Genomic DNA, 19,332 nt, shown 5'->3' with positions numbered 1-19,332 from the left:
ATGGCCGGGCAGCACACGGCGGCCGCACAGGGGACGAGTCCCCCGCCATCACCTCCTTCCCTCTGAGCCCCAGGGCCGCCTTTGCCCTGCCACCTGGCTCTTAGCTGCCACCTGGGTTTCCGATCACCGTCAGGCGGCTTCTTCCATCCTTCCCCTTTCGCCTCCCAGTATTGTGCCTACATATGCAAATTAACCGCCATCTTTCTTGACAGTTAATTTGCATATCGTCCTGATTAGCCAATGGGAAGCGTAGCGAAGGTATGGTTAATTACCCTTTTTGTCTTTTATTAGATAGGATACTCGTTCTTTACTGCAGTAAGATAAAAAGTAACTATATTAAAACACAAAACCAAACAAACAAATATACAAAGAAACTACTAGCACAGCATATGGTTAATTCCTTGGGCAAGGGCTTGTGCCTAAAGATGAGGGAACAATAAATAAAACAATACTTATGACTACAGTTGACACTCAGAGACAGGAGTGCTAGAGATGCTCAGAAACCCCTGGAAATGTAGTGTCAATTATTGTAGTTGGGAAAAACTGTAGGTTTGCACACACACACGCGTGCATGCATACACGCATATACACACACACACACACACACACACACACGTACGTATATTTCCAGATAGGTTTCTAGACTATGCCCAATTATGGCTATCTACCCCAGGAAGATCAGACTTAGGAAAACAGTACGTTGTTGTTGTTGTTTTTTTTAGTGCAAACATTTGTGCTCTTTGTAGAATGCTTTTACATGCATACTAAAGTCTATTATAAAAAAAAAAAAAGAAAAAAGAAAAAGAAAAGTATGGGGTACTGAAGGCAGGTATTTAAACAACTTAGACAAATTTGTATAGCAACCAGATATATTCATACATGAAGGAGGACTGTTGTGGGTTGTCAGACTTCACCCCTCTGCTATCTTTCTAATGATTTTCCCTCTTTACTTTCTGTTGTGTGATTCATACATTTGAGTTAAGATATAATGTCATAAATAAACCTCTTTAAATGTAAATATCTTTAGACGACTCAACTGAAGACACTGGCCACTCAATGTGAATAAGAATGTCAACAACTTGGTTTGTAGGTTTATATAAAGACTATAAATTGAGAGGCACAGTTTATTTTGATGACTAGGTTAAAGCACATGGAAGGATTAATGAAAAAAATCAAACTCCTTAAATACTTTTTGGAGAGATAAGCATGAAGTTAGTGGCTTGGATTCTAAGCAGAATAGGATTCTGAAATACATGACTTAACACATAAAGATCAGACAGAGAGTTGTCAAAGCATTATATAAGAATCATGTTAGACTTTGCCAATGAGATGCCAATTAAAGGATCTTTCTTAGCATCCAGGACAGTGCAGAATAACCCAGAGTATCCTATAATTGCTTTCCAACATTTTAAAAAGCAGCTACAATTTTAAAAATTCCTGTAAAGGCAAGTCATTGTACATATCCAGGTAAACTATGATCTTCTGTATAATATTGCCCATATGTTAAATTCATAATTACCTTCACTTAACATGGTATCTGTCCTATGATCTATACTCAATATATCTCTTGGGAAATATTCAAATAAATTGACCAATAAAATACAGTGCGTAATTATAAAATTGTTACCTATGCTGTTTCTTTTTTTTATTTTCATTGTCTATAGTGAATCAATACCATGATAATAATTTCATTAAAGTCCTAAAATTTTATGTATAGGTATTTTTTGTTTTCTTTTTATTTTAGGGATGGAGGATAAGTGCTGGATGTGTATGATAAGTAAATATAATGACATAAAACATTTTTCCCATAGTATTTCCTATAGTTGTTTAGCAAGCAGTGTGTAGGCTTGTAGTATTAGGCTAGAGAACTCTACTGTCCCAAAAAAACATTCCATGTTAGTTGCAACTGGTAAGCTTAGCATAAAATTTGGATTTAACTATCATGACTTCCAGAACATCCTTGTCCAAGAGAAATTTCATTTTTGTAACTGGAATATTCTGGCAATCTAATCATGAATAGTTTTGGAGTCAAATTTAATAGGATATGCTTCCTGATTAATAACACTTCAACAATTAAATCACATCCCATTATTAGTATACTTGCTCCATTTCTTATATAACCACTTACAAATCAAAATAAAAAAGGATCAGGTGTCCTTTTTGGAACATGTATGTGTAACTAACAGTGCTCATTATCTGTCTTTTTTTCCTGATTTTTCCCTCTACTATCTTTCAGTGATTTACTATAGTGAACTTTCACAACATGCAGAATGTCTCTTTAGAACTTGGGTTTCAGTTGTTGCTCTCATTTGTCTTGAGACAAATATAGATAATGTGTGCATCAGCAACAGATTTTTCTTTAAACAGACATCAGATTGTTGAAGTCTGTATTTTCGGTACAATAAGAGCAGTGGAATAAGGATGCCAGGCCAAAAAGTGAAATAGATGGTTTGCACTGAATTTACCTTTCTATTGGAATGGATGCTGAGTAGTATGCACACCACAAAACAATATTGATCTCCTGCTGAATGCTTTCTTATGATTTATGATTAACTCAGAAGTGAGGTAATCCTTCTGCCAAATCATTTAGCAGTTTTATTCCTCTATTAAATGTTCTGATTACTGTCTTAAAAATGGGCTCATTTTATCACTTTTTGGATATCCCATGTTTCATGGTGCTCAAACCTATGACACTGGTACTTAAAAATGTTTTAGAAAGAGCCCAACTGGTGTTGCTCAGTGGTTGAGTGTCAACCCATGAACCAGGAGGTCACGGTTCAATTCCTGGTCAGGGCACATGCTCTGGTTGGGGGTTTAATCCCTATCATGGGGAGTGAAGGAGGCAGCCAATCAATGATTCTCTCTCATCACTGATGTTCTATCTCTCCCTTTCCCTTCCTCTCTGAAATCAATAAAGCATATTAAAAATGTGTAATGTTGTGAGTGGTTGTAATTTGCTAAGACTTCACATTGTATCTTCTCTCAAATTCTCACTATGAACTTTGCAGAAGATGCTTGTCCACTGCTGTTAGCAGGCATAATTTATGTATTATCTGTTCCTTTATTCATTCATTCAATAATACTGTATATACTTAAAGTGCTGGTCTCTCTATTAGGTCTACAAAGAGAATTGGACCTAGTCTCTAACCTCTAAGGCAGTGATGGCGAACCTTTTGAGCTCGGCGTGTCATTTTGAAAAACCCTAACTTAACTCTGGTGCCCTGTCACATATAGAAATTTTTTGATATTTGCAACCATAGTAAAACAAAGACTTATATTTTTGATATTTATTTTATATATTTAAATGCCATTTAACAAAGAAAAATCAACCAAAAAATGAGTTTGCGTGTCACCTCTGACACGCGTGTCATAGGTTTGCCATCACTGCTCTAAGGACTATAGTCCAATTGCCATGGAAACTGGAAGGGTATCACTTAGCTGGTCTTGGGAAGAAGGAAAGTTTCACAAATGAGCTGATATCTCAAGTGGCTCACAGAATAACACAATACATTGATGGGTGCAATTGGCTTAAAAGATTAATATGTAATCTTAGGAAATAACCACATTCTTCTTGTTTAGGGACATTCCAGTGCCTCTTCAGACAAAATAATTACCTTCTAAGTTAGAAAGTTCATATTTTTTAGGAATATATATCTTTCAGTGCTTCTTCAGCCATACCACTGCCATTCTGCTAGTAAGTAAAAATAGCCTTGAATATTTTCTACAGGTAGCATGACAATGATAGCTAAACACATTTGTTGATAAAATATGACCACATGTAAAATATGCTTTTAAAAGCTCAAATGTTGTTCCAGAAAAAAGTACCAAAGAAAAATTGGTATGCAGAAAAAATTTATTATTGTGTAGAGTGAAGTTATTCTTCTGTCACGTTTATAAAGAATAAGGCAATGCACTTTTAGTTCCAAATGGAGAACATTTTTTTTTAATTCTCACGAGGATATATTTTACTGATTTTAGAGAGAGTGGAAGAGAGAGAGGGAGAGGGAGGAGAGAGAGAGAGAGAGAGAGAGAGAGAGAGAGAGAGAGATCGGTTGCAGCAACCTTGGTATGTGCCCTGACCGGGAACTGAACTGTCAACCTTTCATTGTATGGGACGATGCTCCAACCAACTGAGCCACATTAGCCAGGGCCAAATGGAGGACATTTTGATTAAAAGAAATAACTTAAGAATATAGGCAGACCACTTAGCTTCCATTAGATGATTATTCTTTTATTTTTTCCCATCTCTGTAGCACATGTTTGAAAGAAAGTGAGAAAGAATAGTATATCTCTATGTATGCCCACAGGAGTAAAATGTTATCCTTTAGCTTTTTCAAGGTTTTAATTATGAGAGTAATTATGTTGACATAATGTGTGAAATGTTGTGATATTACATTTTTAATTATTTACTAATATTGGCAGAGTAGGACACAAGTTACAGATGTGAATATGTTTATGTTTGCTAACAATCCGTTGTTAAACATTACTGATTTTTTCATTGAATTTATAGTGGTGACATTGGTTAATAAAATTATATAGGTTTCAGGTGGACAATTCTATAATACATCATCTGTGTATTGTATTGTGTGTTCATCACCCCAGGTCAAGTCTCCTTCCACCACCCTTTATCCGCACTTACACCCTCCTTTTCCTCCCCCCACCTCCTCTCCTTGAATTTTTAAATTATATTTAACAACTATAGATAACTAATTTCCCTTAACTTCTCCTTCTGTTGGGATTCTTACTAATTATAATCATTGGAATTGACTTGAATTTTAAAACTAATATATCTCTTACATTTTTTAAAATTCTTTTAAAAATATTTTTATTGATTTTTAAAGAGACTGGAAGGGAAAGGAAGAGAGAGAGAAACATGGATGTGAAGGCGAAACATCTATAGGCTGCAGCCTGCACGCCCCCTATCAGGGACTGAGCCTGCAACCCCACAATCCTACAACCAGCTAGCAACCTCTCAGTGCAAGAGAAGCCACCCAACCAATTCAGCCATATCAGCCAAGGCTGTTTGATTCTTTATCTTACCAAAAAGGTCACTCACGGGTCACTATATTTAAGGTGACAAATATCTTGTTTTTTTTTAAAGGTAAACTTTATTTGATTGAGCACTTGGTTCAAATATGTTTCGGTGTTGAAAAGCAACTGAACTATTAATGTAGCTTTATTTTAATTATGTTTCCATGTATATTGAATCTAATCATTTAAGCTTCCCGCAAGTATATGTCTTCGAGCAAACAATATACTCAAAGAAATGAAACCAGTTACAAATGTCTTAGTATATGAAAAAGCTAGTTATGTTTTATTTTGTTTTATGCTGAAAATTCCAGTATGTAGGTATACAAATTAGATAGGGAAGTACAGTTTTGTCTTTGTTTTATGCAAAAATTCCTATAACTTTTCAAAGCACACACTAAAACCAAGAACCACTGCTGATAGCCAACTTTGACCCTGTCCGTGTGATCTTCCTGGCAACATAATTTGCACCCTGTAGCAATGGAGACGACTTTCTCCTATGACAAGACCGTGCTCGACACTGGTTAATTAGCACACAGATGGCAGGGAGGCAGCCCATTTTACCCCCTACCATACCAACCGCACATTTATATGCAGCACATATTGCAAAGTGGAATATCTGCACAAGTCGTATGGCAATAATCAGGTCCTCACTTTTGAAAGTTAGAGTAAAAAAGAAGGTAATGACAATGAACTTCAAAGTACAGTGCACTCAAATAATCGGACAAGCTTCATTGAGAAAAGACGAGGCATAATTTATTGTGCCATTCTAATTTAATTCTTAATTCTTAGAAAAGGAAATGTACATGTGAAATTTATCTGAGAGACTTATGAATTGGCTGGTGACATAACTGTAGCATGGTTTGATACTGAACCAAACAGAGCTGAAATCCCTAGCCTAGAGCAATACATTCTCTGTTTCTTACCCCATCCCCGACATAGACAGGATTTGCCCTAAAACCCAGGATGGCTACGAAAAGTTGAAATATTTATGTTCTTATAAAATATATTCCTCAGTTTAAGGAAATGACTGCGGGATGGGTTCAGAAGTTTCCTCCTGAGCTATAGGTTGCCTTAAGCAAGTAAAAGTAAATAAGGAGGTGGTGAGTGCTCATTGAAAACTTATTTTATAATTCACCTTATTTCAATGTCATATGGATGTGGATAATCAAAACCTGGCAGAACTTATCTAAAATAGGTAACATTTAAATCTTGGTCATTTGTGAAGAGGGTCTCTTCTTTCTTTTTTAACTAACTTTCCTACTATCTTTATCACTAACTAAATTTTAAAAATCACTTAAAAGAGGGTATCAGAATGTCAAAAATAATATTTATATGCTTTAAAATTCAGTATTTCAAAACTATAGTTCTCCTTGAAGATGTGTTTGTTTGGTTTATCCAAGTTGAGGTTGAGTCGTCACTAATATTATGAAATATGTTTTGGTGCACTATGCCAAAATAATGCCTGAGCAATTAAACCTAAAAGAACGATTACTTCATTTACTGAAAGCACAAAGTTAATTTTCCGATCACTTATTTTCTAGTTATCTAATTCAAATGCTACAGAGGCATTCCATATTATAAAAATGTATAAAGTGTGATCTTTAAACAATTAAGAAAATTAGATTCTTTAGTAGGAATGCATATGAATACTATTCCTCTTTCATTTATTTTTTACTCTGATAAGACCAGATTGACCTTTCTGTAGGTTTTCTGGAACAGTCGTTGGGACTGACTGTATTTTCATGCTTCCCTGGCAATGACACTTTTCACTTTGAATATGTGAAATGAGGAAAGGAAGCATCATATAATTTAGGAGTGTGAATGAATGTGAGCGCTGAGCACTGGCCATCCTTGAAGCAGAAAACGTAATGTGCATTCCAGACAAGAAGTCCACTGCAGGGGGCAAGGACATGGGAACACAGCCAGGTCTTACATTTACCTTTCATAATTCTTTAAAAGATCACACCATACCAACCCTTTTGGAAGGAAAGCTTAGTACTAATGGAATGGATATTACTTTTCCTCCCCCCCACTTTCTTTTCAGTTCACAATGATTATTTTCAGTCACTTTTTAGGAAATGTATTGTCATTGTTACTCTTTGTGCAAAGTACAATCCTGACAGCTGACTAAAATTTTAGTAGGAGGCTTTGAGAAGAAAAACCAAAAACAGTATGTTGAGGAAAAAAATTGTGGATACCACACTTCATTATTATAAAAGAACTAGAGGCCCTGTACACAAAATTCCTGCACGGGGTGGGGGGTTCCCCTCAGCCCAGCCTGCATCCTCTCCAATCTGGGACCCCTTGGGGGATGTCCGACTACCAGAAGTTGGGCATCCCTCTCACAATCTAGGACCACTGGCTCGTAATTGCTCACCTGCCTCCCTGCCTGATCACCCCTAACTGCCCCCCCCCAGCCTGGTTGCCCCAAACTGCCCCCCAATGCCGGCTTGGTCACCCCTCATGGCCCTCCCTCCCAACTCCCCCCCCCCTTGCTGGCTTGGTTGCCCTTCACGGCCCCCCCTGCCGGCCTGGTCTCCCCTCACTGCCCCCCCTGCAGGCCTGGTCGCCCAACGCAGCCTGCTGTTCAGTCATTTGGTTGTCCCTCACTAACCCCCCTGCCGGTCTGGTCACCCCACCCAGCCTGGTATTCAGTTGTTTGGTCGTCCCTCTCTAACCCCCCTGCTGGCCAGGTCACCCCACTCAGCCTGTTTGGTCGTCCCTTCGGTTGTTTCAGATGTGACAGCCCCTGGCTCTTTATCTATATAGATGTTGTTTAGAATATATTTGTAAGTAAAAAATCAGATTTCATGAAAAGTCCTTTGCATGCTTCCTTCAGTGGTGCTCACCCAGGCAGGGCAGGAGCCTGAAGAGGGACCCCTAGGTGGGGCAGGCATCTGGAGGAGATGGGCAGCTGTGGGGACAGGCACCAAATGCCTTGCAGTTCCCTAGGCGCTTCTCTCATGCAAAGCAAAAGCCCTAAGACATAGGGGAGAGATGGTAAGATGCAATGTAGCTGAGGGAAGGGTGGAGGGGGAACAACAACACAAGAAAACCTTGAGGCCCATGGGAAGCACAGAAAACCATCCTGGATCTAAGATCCTATACTTACTCAAAACCTTAATCTATCACTGGGGGAGAAACAGAAACTCTCATGCAAGGTCAAGGACAACAACAGATAGAAGGCAGAGAGTTTGACAGCCATGCAGAGGAGTCGCAGGCATGCTTAGAACTTCCCACCCAGAGCCCAGAGTGCAAGTCTTTCTCAAAACTGTGGCTTGGCCAGGACAATAGAGAACCCCTATTTCTCCAGTCAGGCCTACCACGTGATACCAAGCAACAGCAGACTACTACTGGAGAAGGGAAGAATATTCACAGGTCCTCCCTAGCCCCTGGTGGTATAGACCTGCAGAGATGGTGGCAAGTTGAAGGCAGAAGGATTAGTATTGGAAAAAAAACAACAGCCCTCCATCATCCCAGCTTAAACACAAGGTAAAGGTGGTCTGTCTCCAGAGGAATTTCAAACCTGCAGGGTACCACCCAGGAACAGCAATGTTAAAACCTAAGCCCCATCAACTCCTGACCAGAGTGACTCAACCCCCCAACACCAGAGTAAACTATGCACATTGGATGATGATGTACCAGTGTTGGTTCATCAACTGTAACAAAAATGTACCACTCTGGTGTGGGATGCTCATGGTGGCAGAAGCTGTCTGTGTGAAGGGGAAAGAGGGTATATGGGATCTCTCACTCTATTCTCTGCTCAATTTTGCTGTGAACCTAAATCTGCTCTCAAAAGTAAAGTCTATTTAAAAAGAATTTCAAAAATTGACCGCATATCTAAGAAACAGTAGTATCTGAGTTGGCAGGGTAGGCGTTGTCAGAAATTAACTCTCTTAATGTCCTAATCTTACATGTAATTTTTCTTGTCTGATGCCCTGTCATTTTAGAAGATGGGTCTTTTCTGGTTGAATTTTACACTGCATCTCTCACCACTGTATATGCTCATCAACAATCTGGGTATATGCTTATTAACAATTTGCAGCTCCGAACACATTGCCATACTAAAAATATTTAACGCAAGAGGAAATTCAAAATTGTCAATTATAGAGCCACAGTAAAAAGAACGTATTCTTCCAACAAATGTCTTCAACAAACAACCTGCCAGACGCGTTACTATTTTAAAAACAAAATATGTTCCAAACAGTTGCGTGATGGGAAGTTTTCAAAGTCAAATAAGAAATCCAATCATTCAAATTGTTCCTGTACATGCTGCCAAGCATCTACATACAAGACTGAATGACTCCCTTCTCATCTGCGTGGTTAAAACCATCTAACATAATCACCCACATTTGTGCTGCGCTTTATAATTCACATAATGCTTTACACACCTCATCTCATCCGAGCCTCAGGATAACCTGGCGATATCGAACAATTAAGCCTCTCTCCTATGTGAAGAAACTGAAGTTTAGAACGAATAGGTCCGTCTGCTAAGTCCACATAACATCACAAAATGGAGATGGGCTCCCTGAGGAACAAGCCACCAGAGGAACAGCCCACATTGAGTCTAGAGGCCCAGGTCTCCATTTGTTTACTATTTCTACCCAAGACACACTTTTCTGTGTCTGTGTGCATGTGAAGGGAGTTTTGGAACAAGGAGACAATAGTGAATAAACTTAGCATAATGAGCGCTTTTAGGAAACCTGCCCTCTGATTCACACTGTTTTTAGTAAAAGGAGAAATCTACAAAAGATAATATAGACATCAAAGTACCGAGTGTCCATAATGTGAAAGCTCATTGTGTTCCCGACATTCTGTTTCACTATGTCTGAGCTGGGAGAACAATGATGAAAAGCTTTCCTCTCCCTCCGTGTGCAGCGTTCTAAAGGGCAGTCATTTCCACAGAAGAGGAAAGACATGCTTGTTTCTGGCACTTTGCCATTAATTTGTCCCAGGACAGTTTCCATCAAGTGTTTTGGATTCTTTTTAAACAGGTAGAAGCGCATCTGCACAGTTAGCAATTGTTTTTGCAATATTAGCCAGCAAAAAGAATCTTGGTCTAATATGGAGTTCCATTTCTATGGGTTTCTACCTATTTAAATTGTCAGTGGACACAGCTGGTTTGGAGCACAAACCCTTCAAAAACGATCCCTATTTTCACACTAAAATTATGAAATATATATGAATGGTTTATTATATTCTCAGCAATCTCATGTTTGTTTCTTGGGTGACTTCTAATAGCATAAAATGTTATTTTTTTCTCCCTTCTCTTTCATGTAAGTACCTCAATGAAAAAGAATTCCTAATGGTGTATACAATTAGTTGACAACAAAAAGGATGATGTATTTTTCCTGCAAAAAAAATTCAGATACTAAGAAATCTGATGTTTACTTAAAATGTTTCTCCAAATTACTATAAATACTTCAGAAATAATGCTCGTCAAAATTTGTCTGGAGCTCTTTTTAAGTAGCTGTGTTTCCCCTCAAGCTGTTAGGGGAGGAATCAGGACAAAAGTTGAAAGATTTTCTATAACTGTTAAATATTTAATTATATTGAACCTGGCATTTGAGAATGGATTTTGATGACGTTGAGAGAGCCATTAAAAGACTGGAAACACAGCTATAAATTCTATCAAACTATTGACCAATAGGCTTACCGGCATATCTTAGGCTTACAGTATTCTCTGTGGGCATAGTTTCCAGAAAAAAGGATAAACTTAAGTAAGTATCTCGAATGCATAAAATCTTCTATTGAGGGAATAATTTACTACAAATGCCAATACAGAAAGGGCTAGGTCAAATAAATAAAAATCCATATGTTGCTTGTGATGGTTTTGTAATGTGTTAAATTGGCTAAGCCACAATCCCCGCTTAATCAAATACTAATCTAGGTGTTGCCAGGAAGGTATTGTGTAGATGTAATTAAAGTCCATAAGCAGTTGACTTTGACTAGGGAGATTCTTTTCAATAATCTGGTAGGACTAATTCAATCAGTTGAACAGCATCGCTGAAGACTCCCTGAGAAAATAAATCCCCCTATGGACAGAAGTTCCAGCCAATGCCTGAAAGTTCTAGTCTGCCCTTCCTGACAGCATGCCCCTTAGATTTCAGACTTACCTAACCATCCCCCATAATCGAGTGAGCTAATTTTTTTGAAATACATCTCTTAATACATTTCTCCTACTGGGTTTACTTCTCTGGCTGAATACTAGCAAATGGCCCTAGGACTAAAATTCAGGCACAGTATAGAGTCAATGAGTTTTATCATGCTTTTAGCTCTTAGCTTTAGAATTATGGGGCATTTTTGTTTTCTGAAATGGTTTCATATTATTTGTATGTTATTTGAAATGAAGTAAAATAATATGGTTAATGAATCTATGGTGAGGAGACCGAAAAGCCATACATATCTAATGGTTCTAGACACAGGGACAGGTACACAGGTATGAATATGCAATTTCATTTTGAAGTATTTCAGAGCAAATGGTGTCATTCTTAGTGTATAATGTCTTGGTGAAGTAAAGGAAGTAACTAAAACAATCTAGGTTACAGTTAAGAACATGTGGCTATTCCTTGACAGAGCAGGAATCAAAACAGATTAGTAACAATTCTTAGGAGGGTCAAGAGGAGAAAGATGAGTTGGCCTTCAGAAATTGTGAGTCAGACTGCCTGTGGTGGAGCAAAGAAATTCTATTTTTAAGCAAATGTCACTGGTGATTCTGATGCAGCAGCGTAATGATTATACTTGGAGAATCACAGTATCATAGCCTCTGGTTTTATATCCAAGTTATAAGAAAAAGCCTGCAGATTGCACTATTTCTTGACAATTTTTTCATACAAGGGCTATTGCTCTTGGTCATTATTTTCACTTTCCTAGAAATATACTTTGTGGTCTCATCATAAACTACACAGTCCACCCATTTGGATTATGGCAGTTGTAACAAACAAAAGAGCTAGAGAATGGAGTAAACCTTTAATGAGATGCCAAGATGGTTTTACCTATCCATAAATTAAAAACAGTACAGTGTTTGAGGATACAGAGTAAAAACAGCACATGAGCAGATCCTGTTGGTTTTTTTCAAAAATCTATGAATGACTAGTAGGTAAAAAAAAAAAAATCAAATCAAATACCAGGCAGATCATGAAGTCATCTCTAATCCATCCATATTAGGCTACTGAGAATTATCAGTAAAGCTAAAGCTACCTTTAGGAACAGATTAAAGAAGAATTCTAATAAATTGACCAAAAATTAAACAAGTAAAAGAAGGCAATTCTTAAGGCTTCTCTAGACATCTATGTCCCAATAAAGCTACGTGGAAAGGTAAAGAATGGATGAGCCCCACAAACAGTTCCAGGAAAGCATTTTATCTTCAGTAACTGTATGAAGGCAGTTTTAGTAACAACAAAACAATTGAAAAACAAACAAGAAAACAACTTCATCCAGTGTTTTTTGTTTTTTTCTTCTCAGTCAAAATACCTTTTCTTTATTTTTTAATAAAGGAAAAGGATTAAAAAAATCAGCCTCAATAACATCTAACAGACTGGTTCAGAAATGCACAGCCACTGACTCAGTGGCTCTAATGTTTACATTTCTCATATTCTTTCCCAGATAATGAAATATTTCTTATTGCCAAGTCTTCTTGAACCTTTTATCTACCTAATTAAAAACAGATACATGGATTACCCACAGAAGGCATATTAATTTTGCACTAAACATATTTTAGCATAGTAATTTCAATGAAGTATTATAATGGGGTAGTAGACACATTTATATTTGATAGATTTCCTAAAAATAGGTATGTATTTTAAATGCTTAATTTGACAAGGACTGTCCAAAACCTTAATAATTATATTATGTTTTCGAGTCTGTATATACTTAACAATAGATACAAGTTACACACATGAAAATATCCTTTTATTCCCTCCCACCTTTTCCATATGCCAAGTGGTAGATTCCTCCCATGCTGCCTTCCCCGTCCCACTGTTTCCCCTGAAACACCCTCACATTCACTATGGGGACATACACTTCCAATCTTCTTTTTTCTCAGCTTCTACTGTACCTAATTTAGACAACAAATGATTTAAATGATAATAGAGTGTACGTTTTATTTGTCTTTCAACAGAGAATTAAAATCTAAGGGGAAATGCTTTCCATTTGCATTTTCATATTGTTTTCTTATATTATTTGATGTTGGTACTGCTTCTGTAAAATATCTAATACTGTCATAGAAGGACCTCACAATATTTAATTACAAACAAGAGGAGCCTCAATAAACAAACAGCTATGTGTGTGTGTGTGTGTGTGTGTGTGTGTGTGTGTGTGTGTGTGTACTGATTTCAGAGAGGAAGGGAGAGGGAGAGAGATATAGGAACATCAATGATGAGAGAGACTCCATGCCCTACACTAGGAATCCAGCCAGCAATCCTGGCACATGCCCTGACCCCTGACCGGGATTCAAACCATGATCTCCTGGTTCATAGGTTGACACTCAACCACTGAGCCACACTGGCCGGGTCTTTTTTTTTTTTTAAAACAAACAGCTATGTTTAACCACTTATAGAAGCTGGAAAACTTTGGACTATTTTAAGAGCTTTCATATTCTGTATACAAATAACAAGTATATTTACACACTCAAAATGCCTATTTTTTGAAATATATGAAGGGGGAAAAACTGCTACAATCCTGAATTTCTAGAATAACTTCTTAACACATTTGGACCAGTAGTTTTATTGCTAGCTTTACCCAGTGGCCAGATAAGTTTCTATTGAACGAGTGCACAAAAAACGTTTTACATAAATGTTAAAGGCACGCTTTAAAATTAAATACCCATTGCATTTTGAAGTTATTTATTACATGTTCTTACAAGCTAATACCTTTTTAAAGTATGATACTTTGTAAAACACTGTGTAATATGAAGCGAGAAGTCTTGTGATCCATCCACAATGTGTTAAGTGAAAGTGTTCATTGAAATAGCATACAAATTAGACTTTTCAGATCTGTTATAGAAGCTATTAGTCCAGAAAAAATAACACAGACCCCAGATGTAATCTTTTAATGTTCATTATATAAAGTTCATCTTTCTTTGAACATAAAGGATATTCTTTGTATCAGCATTTATTTTTATGATTCGATGGGAAATGTTCTTTTCTGTTACAATCCCGAGGGTTTTGAACGTGACACATTGTACTTCTGTGACTTCTACCATTTGAAGAATTCCTTAGAGAACCAGAACTCATCTTTTTAAGCTGAATTAAGTGAAAATTGAAAGTTTTGTTTTAGATAACACTACTAATGAAATAAATAACTTACTGGTAAAAAACTATTGTCAGATGACATCTGCGAGTTCCATGATGTGAAAGAGTTCACTTCAAGTTGCAGATATTAAACACAGTAACATTTTGCCATGAATTTCATTTCCAAAGTCAAAAGGGCCCTGGAATAGTCCAAATATAAATATGTTTTACATTTAAATTGTGATATTGGAACCTAATGAACACAGAGTAAATGATGTATTTCAAGATATGGGAATTAGTATGTCATAAATTTTAATATAAAGAGAATGCTTTCATTTGTTCATCCAACCAATGATAGAAATAGATGTACGTTGTGTAATAATTAACTCAAATTTCTAGTAATTAATTCCCTTGTCCCAAGTCTACTGCTCTGTCCATTAAAATCCATAGTTAACAGTTGTTGAAGGAATACAAATTGTAAGTCTATATTTAACAGATTTACTTTAGGTTTTTCCTATCTCTTTAATTTTAGTACTAAACAAAAATGTTATGTTTGTGTTTAGATTCCACCACCACCCCCCCAATTAAAAGGACATCTCTTTAGGCCTGACTGTAAAAAATATAAATCTGTACAGGTTGTTTCTCCCCTCAGGCTTAAACCAATCAGTTATGAAGCGTTTTGTAAGCATGGGTATAAAATAAAGTGTAGGGAAATGGCTAAAGAGAGGTTTGGGAATTTTTGAAATCTTTAAGCTTCCAAGACTGAGATAGCATCTAGTTTCCCTGAAAGTCTGACGGTTAAAGGAAAGGATGAACATGGAAGCTGAAGAGAAGGAAACATTTTAAGACCAGGGTGCCTGGCATATCCCTAAAGTAGCAGTTAAGTTTGATAAGTTAGATTCATTTTAAAATCTATAATAAAACAGTGTCTTCTTTGCATAATTTGAACATTTTCTCCCAAGAGACAATGACTTGTCATCATTCCATGAGCATCTGGCTATTTCTTACTATCTGATGAGACCTTCCTTTTCTTGTTTTGATGATCTGACAGGATATGCATTAGGCCAAACTACAAATAAAGTCATTATCAATCTGTATGTGCGGTGGCAGATGTCTCTATTCATCACTATTGCTACAGCTTTAAATGACAATCAAACATGCATTTTTTAAAACATTTTCTGTACTGAAGGTGACAGTGTAAAATTTCAATCTCGAAAAAGTAACAGGGTTTTCTAATGAGATACATGCATCTGCAAATGAAATAATCTATCACATTCTGATATTTTATAGTTCTGTGTAAAAAGTTGGAGAACATGAAATTCCTAGATGAAACCCAGCATCTCAGTTAATTAGGAAGGATATAAAATGAATTATTGAAAGCCATGAATTGATGCTGCATCAGTAATTTACAGTTTCAAAGAAAAACAGACAGTGTTTAAGAAAAACTTTAGGGGAGATTTTTAATAAACATTAACATGAAAATGTATTATTATACACCATTTACTAAGTATAAATTTATATCTTTGGAGAATACTGAGACTATTTTGTAGAAACCAACAGTTAATTCTGCCACGCAAGAAACATATTGAGTGATAAAAATTTCAAATTACTTGAGCCTATACTCAAGTAATTATATGTCTGAAGCTTGTTAACATAATTTATATCAACTTGTTGCTATATTTTTATTAGTAGTAAAATAATTATAGAATAAAGAAAGTATGTACTAAATTAGTAATAAACAATCATATTTATATTTGTGTATGTATATTTAAACAAGAAAATGGCGGCATAATTACTATTCTCCTCTTAATTCACAATTTGCTTATAGTTGCAAGTTCTCATGTCTATTTTCTCCTTACATTATTTTATACCTATTCAGCCTGTTTTATGCCAAGACCTAAAAACTACAGTGAAAAGTTCCTCAGGAGTTTTCTACCTTGGCACTCCCCAGAGGGTAGACAGTCATAACTCTCAATCTACATTTTCCAAAGACATATAAAGGTTAGGAATAAGTGGATTGGTGCTAAAATAATAATTAATTCCTAATCTTGCAAAAATACCTCTTTCAAATATTCAACATTTTGATTCCAGTTATGTCTAGGTTTCATATTTGTAATAAATAATACAGAATGTACTGATAGGTGTATTTTGTAAACACTAAGATAATAGAGTATATTTTCAGACTTCTCATAAAATGAATGTTTCCCTATTGGTATTTGCCTAATCTACATTTTCCCCTATAATTTTTAAAGGGCTCAGAACACTGCCTGGAATAGATGCCATTATAAATGCTTGTTAAACACAATATAATAACCATCTGCCATCTGAATTACTTTCTCAAGCAGGCCTATTAGTATGAAGTCCAAAATATTAAAATGTGTACATAGAACAAATCTCCTCTCCTATCTTACAGGAAGCAAAGTTGGGGGATTTATTGGCTTCTTATCAAGCAAAACCACCTGGAACTAAAAATTTCCAAATAGAATATGTAAATAAATTTAATTTTATATTATATCACTTGGATATTAATAGTAAAAAATATCAATTCAACTCAGCAAATATTTATTGAAGACCCCTATGTTCAACATATTTTATTGGCAACTTTAAGTAATATTTAGCTGAAAAGATGAGGTTCCTTTCTATGGTATAGTATAGTAACAATTATAGGCGGTCTTAATTCATAATGAAGTAGTGATTTTATAAATACTTAAATTATATAGTGATTCGTTACAATAAACTAAATTGGATTTTCATGTTTTACCTAGATTGCTCTATATCTAAATCAATCTATTTACCTATCTATCTACTTATCTACCTACCTACATCTATCTATCTATGAAGGGAGAAATAAACCGAGGGGGGAGAAAGTATCATACAGGGCAGTAGGAAGTTTATTCATAATTTGTGGCTCTAAGCTCTGTATAATATTTAAATATCTTGCTCCTGTAAATCAAGTAGTGTCAAGCTCTCACAGAAAATAAGAGTTCAGTTACTACCAAAATTAGATATAGTTAATTATTTAAAATGACAATCAACATCCTAAAGTGCCATACATTATTTAAAATTTCCGACTGAATAGTACTTTGATTCTAATAAAAAACGTGTTTAATGCTTGCATATTGCTTCACAGGAAAAGAAACCAATATAGCAGTCACAGTAACAATCACCCTCAGAAAGTCATACTGTGAATAAAAGACCCAGTATCCAACCTACCTGTGGGTAATTGGTGACATGGAGAAATTATACCTTCAGTGCCTTATCACTCTCCCTTAGGGTTCTTCTGTTTTCTATTCACTGCCTTTCTCCTTCCTTGCTTCCTTCCCTTACCCCTCAACAGTAATCTTATAACTTCTCTGGTCGTCAATTTAAACTTTAATTATAAAAGTAATTAGAACTGTATAAAGCTGTATGTTTCTGTCAACTGTTTTCTCGTGCCTTTATAAGACAGGTGCTAACTTAAAGTCATTGTATTTGAGTTCATCTCTTTTTAATTCCAAATCCCTCACTGTTTGCATATGAGATAGATGGATAAAATGTTCAGTTTCAAATGAGACAGGAAAGGTCTTCAGAGCCTTAATTAATGAAGTTTTCCCCACCCACCTTCTGATATACTCAAGTCTGAAATTCATTGGTTTTTACTAAGTTGTGCTTAGGTCTGATCATAGTTTGGCACAACTCTTCTATATAGCCTGACAGCTTAGTATCTTAATTACTCATCTTTATTTTGAAGTTATGATCTAGAAATTTACTTTACTTAATTTTTAGTTGGAAGGCAACACTATAATGGTCTTTGCTATTGTTAATCACATTGTAGTACCTAAGTGGTATACCAACTGTGTTAGGTTAATGACTGAAGTCTGAAGCAAATGCACATTCCCTCAGCAAACATAGTACTATGTCTGGTGCAGGTTACTTAAAGGTCTTGGTTTTGTACCATACTTAAAAATCTGAATTCATTCTTTGTATTCAGAATTTGATCTCTCCTTTTTGAGCACATTGTGTTCAAAATATTTCCAGAATTATCTTCCTATCTAAATTAGCCTGTCACATAGAGAGCATAAAGTTTTGAGCCAAACTGGCCAGGTATGAACACTGGCTTTCTAATGGACTAGGTTTGTGACCTTGAGAAAGTTACTCAACCACATGATGCCTTAGTTTCTTTATTCAATACACGGGGGCTATTTAATGGTATCTGCTTCATAAGGATGATATAACAATTAAAAAGTTAATGTATGTACAACACTTAAAATCATATCTAGTATGCAACAATCTCTAAAAAAGAATTAGCTTTTATTATATATTCCATTTTCTCAGGATATTCTTTTCTGATAATCATTATCTGAGCCACGAAGAAGGATGCCAAGAGGAGTAATGTCCAGAATTGTGGCAGGATTACAACCAAAGTGTTATTCTTAAGGAAATCACTTGAGTCAGGAACTGCCAAAATCTAAACTCACATAGTAAGTAGCATTTCTTGCTCAACTGTTTCTACTTTTCCCTTATAAAAAAATATCCAAAACTTATATATCAGAGAAAATATATATTGCTTCCATTTAGTCTTCTTGAATTTACTTGCCTCCAAAGATCACCAAAGTTGTTCAGAGTTTTTGTAATGTTACTGACAATTTATGACTTGCAATAGTTTAAAATTCTCTTTCATTGACATTTAAAACGTTTGTAAAGTTTTCAAAAGTATTTTGGGGAGCAACTTGATATTACATATGTTTTATTTTACCAAGATAAAACTTTTAAACAGGTGTGAAGCTGAAACAATAAAATAAAGGATAAATTTCATGCCAACAAGTTTAAAAACTATATAAAAAAAATCCTATCTAATAAAAGAGAAACATGGTAATTAGCCGTACAGCCGCTACCCTTCCCATTGGCTAATCAGGGAGATATGCAAATTAACTGCCAGCCAAGATGGCGGCCGGCAGCCAGGCAGCTTAAAGCTAACAGGAGGCTTGCTTGCTTCAGTGACGGAGGACTCCAACGTTCCCCGCCTGCCGCTGCCGGCCTCTGAGCTTGCAGTTTGAAACATTGTAACAAATATAGAAGCTAAACAAAACCC

The 19,332-nt window shown here is 36.1% G+C and overlaps 1 protein-coding gene across 4 annotated transcripts in view; it reads right to left on the bottom strand.

Annotated features, from left to right (window-relative positions):
* The window catches only part of NKAIN2 (Na+/K+ transporting ATPase interacting 2), an 805,068-nt gene that overhangs the window by 458,841 nt on the left and 326,895 nt on the right, over positions 1-19,332 (bottom strand). Inside the window, exon 1 of one of the 4 annotated variants that reach the window (XR_001360685.1) lies at positions 14,338-14,369. The exons of the other annotated variants lie outside the window; for them this stretch is intronic. The gene's annotated coding sequence lies outside the window, so the exon portion shown is untranslated. Of the gene's footprint in view, positions 1-14,337; positions 14,370-19,332 lie in introns of those variants that run through there. 4 annotated transcript variants of the gene reach the window in all.

This window comes from Myotis brandtii, unplaced genomic scaffold (genome assembly GCF_000412655.1).
Source record: "Myotis brandtii unplaced genomic scaffold, ASM41265v1 scaffold123, whole genome shotgun sequence".
Classification (NCBI taxonomy): Eukaryota; Metazoa; Chordata; class Mammalia; order Chiroptera; family Vespertilionidae; genus Myotis; species Myotis brandtii.
The sequence above is the reverse complement of the archived record's forward strand: the minus strand, read 5'-3'. Positions and strand labels throughout refer to the sequence as shown.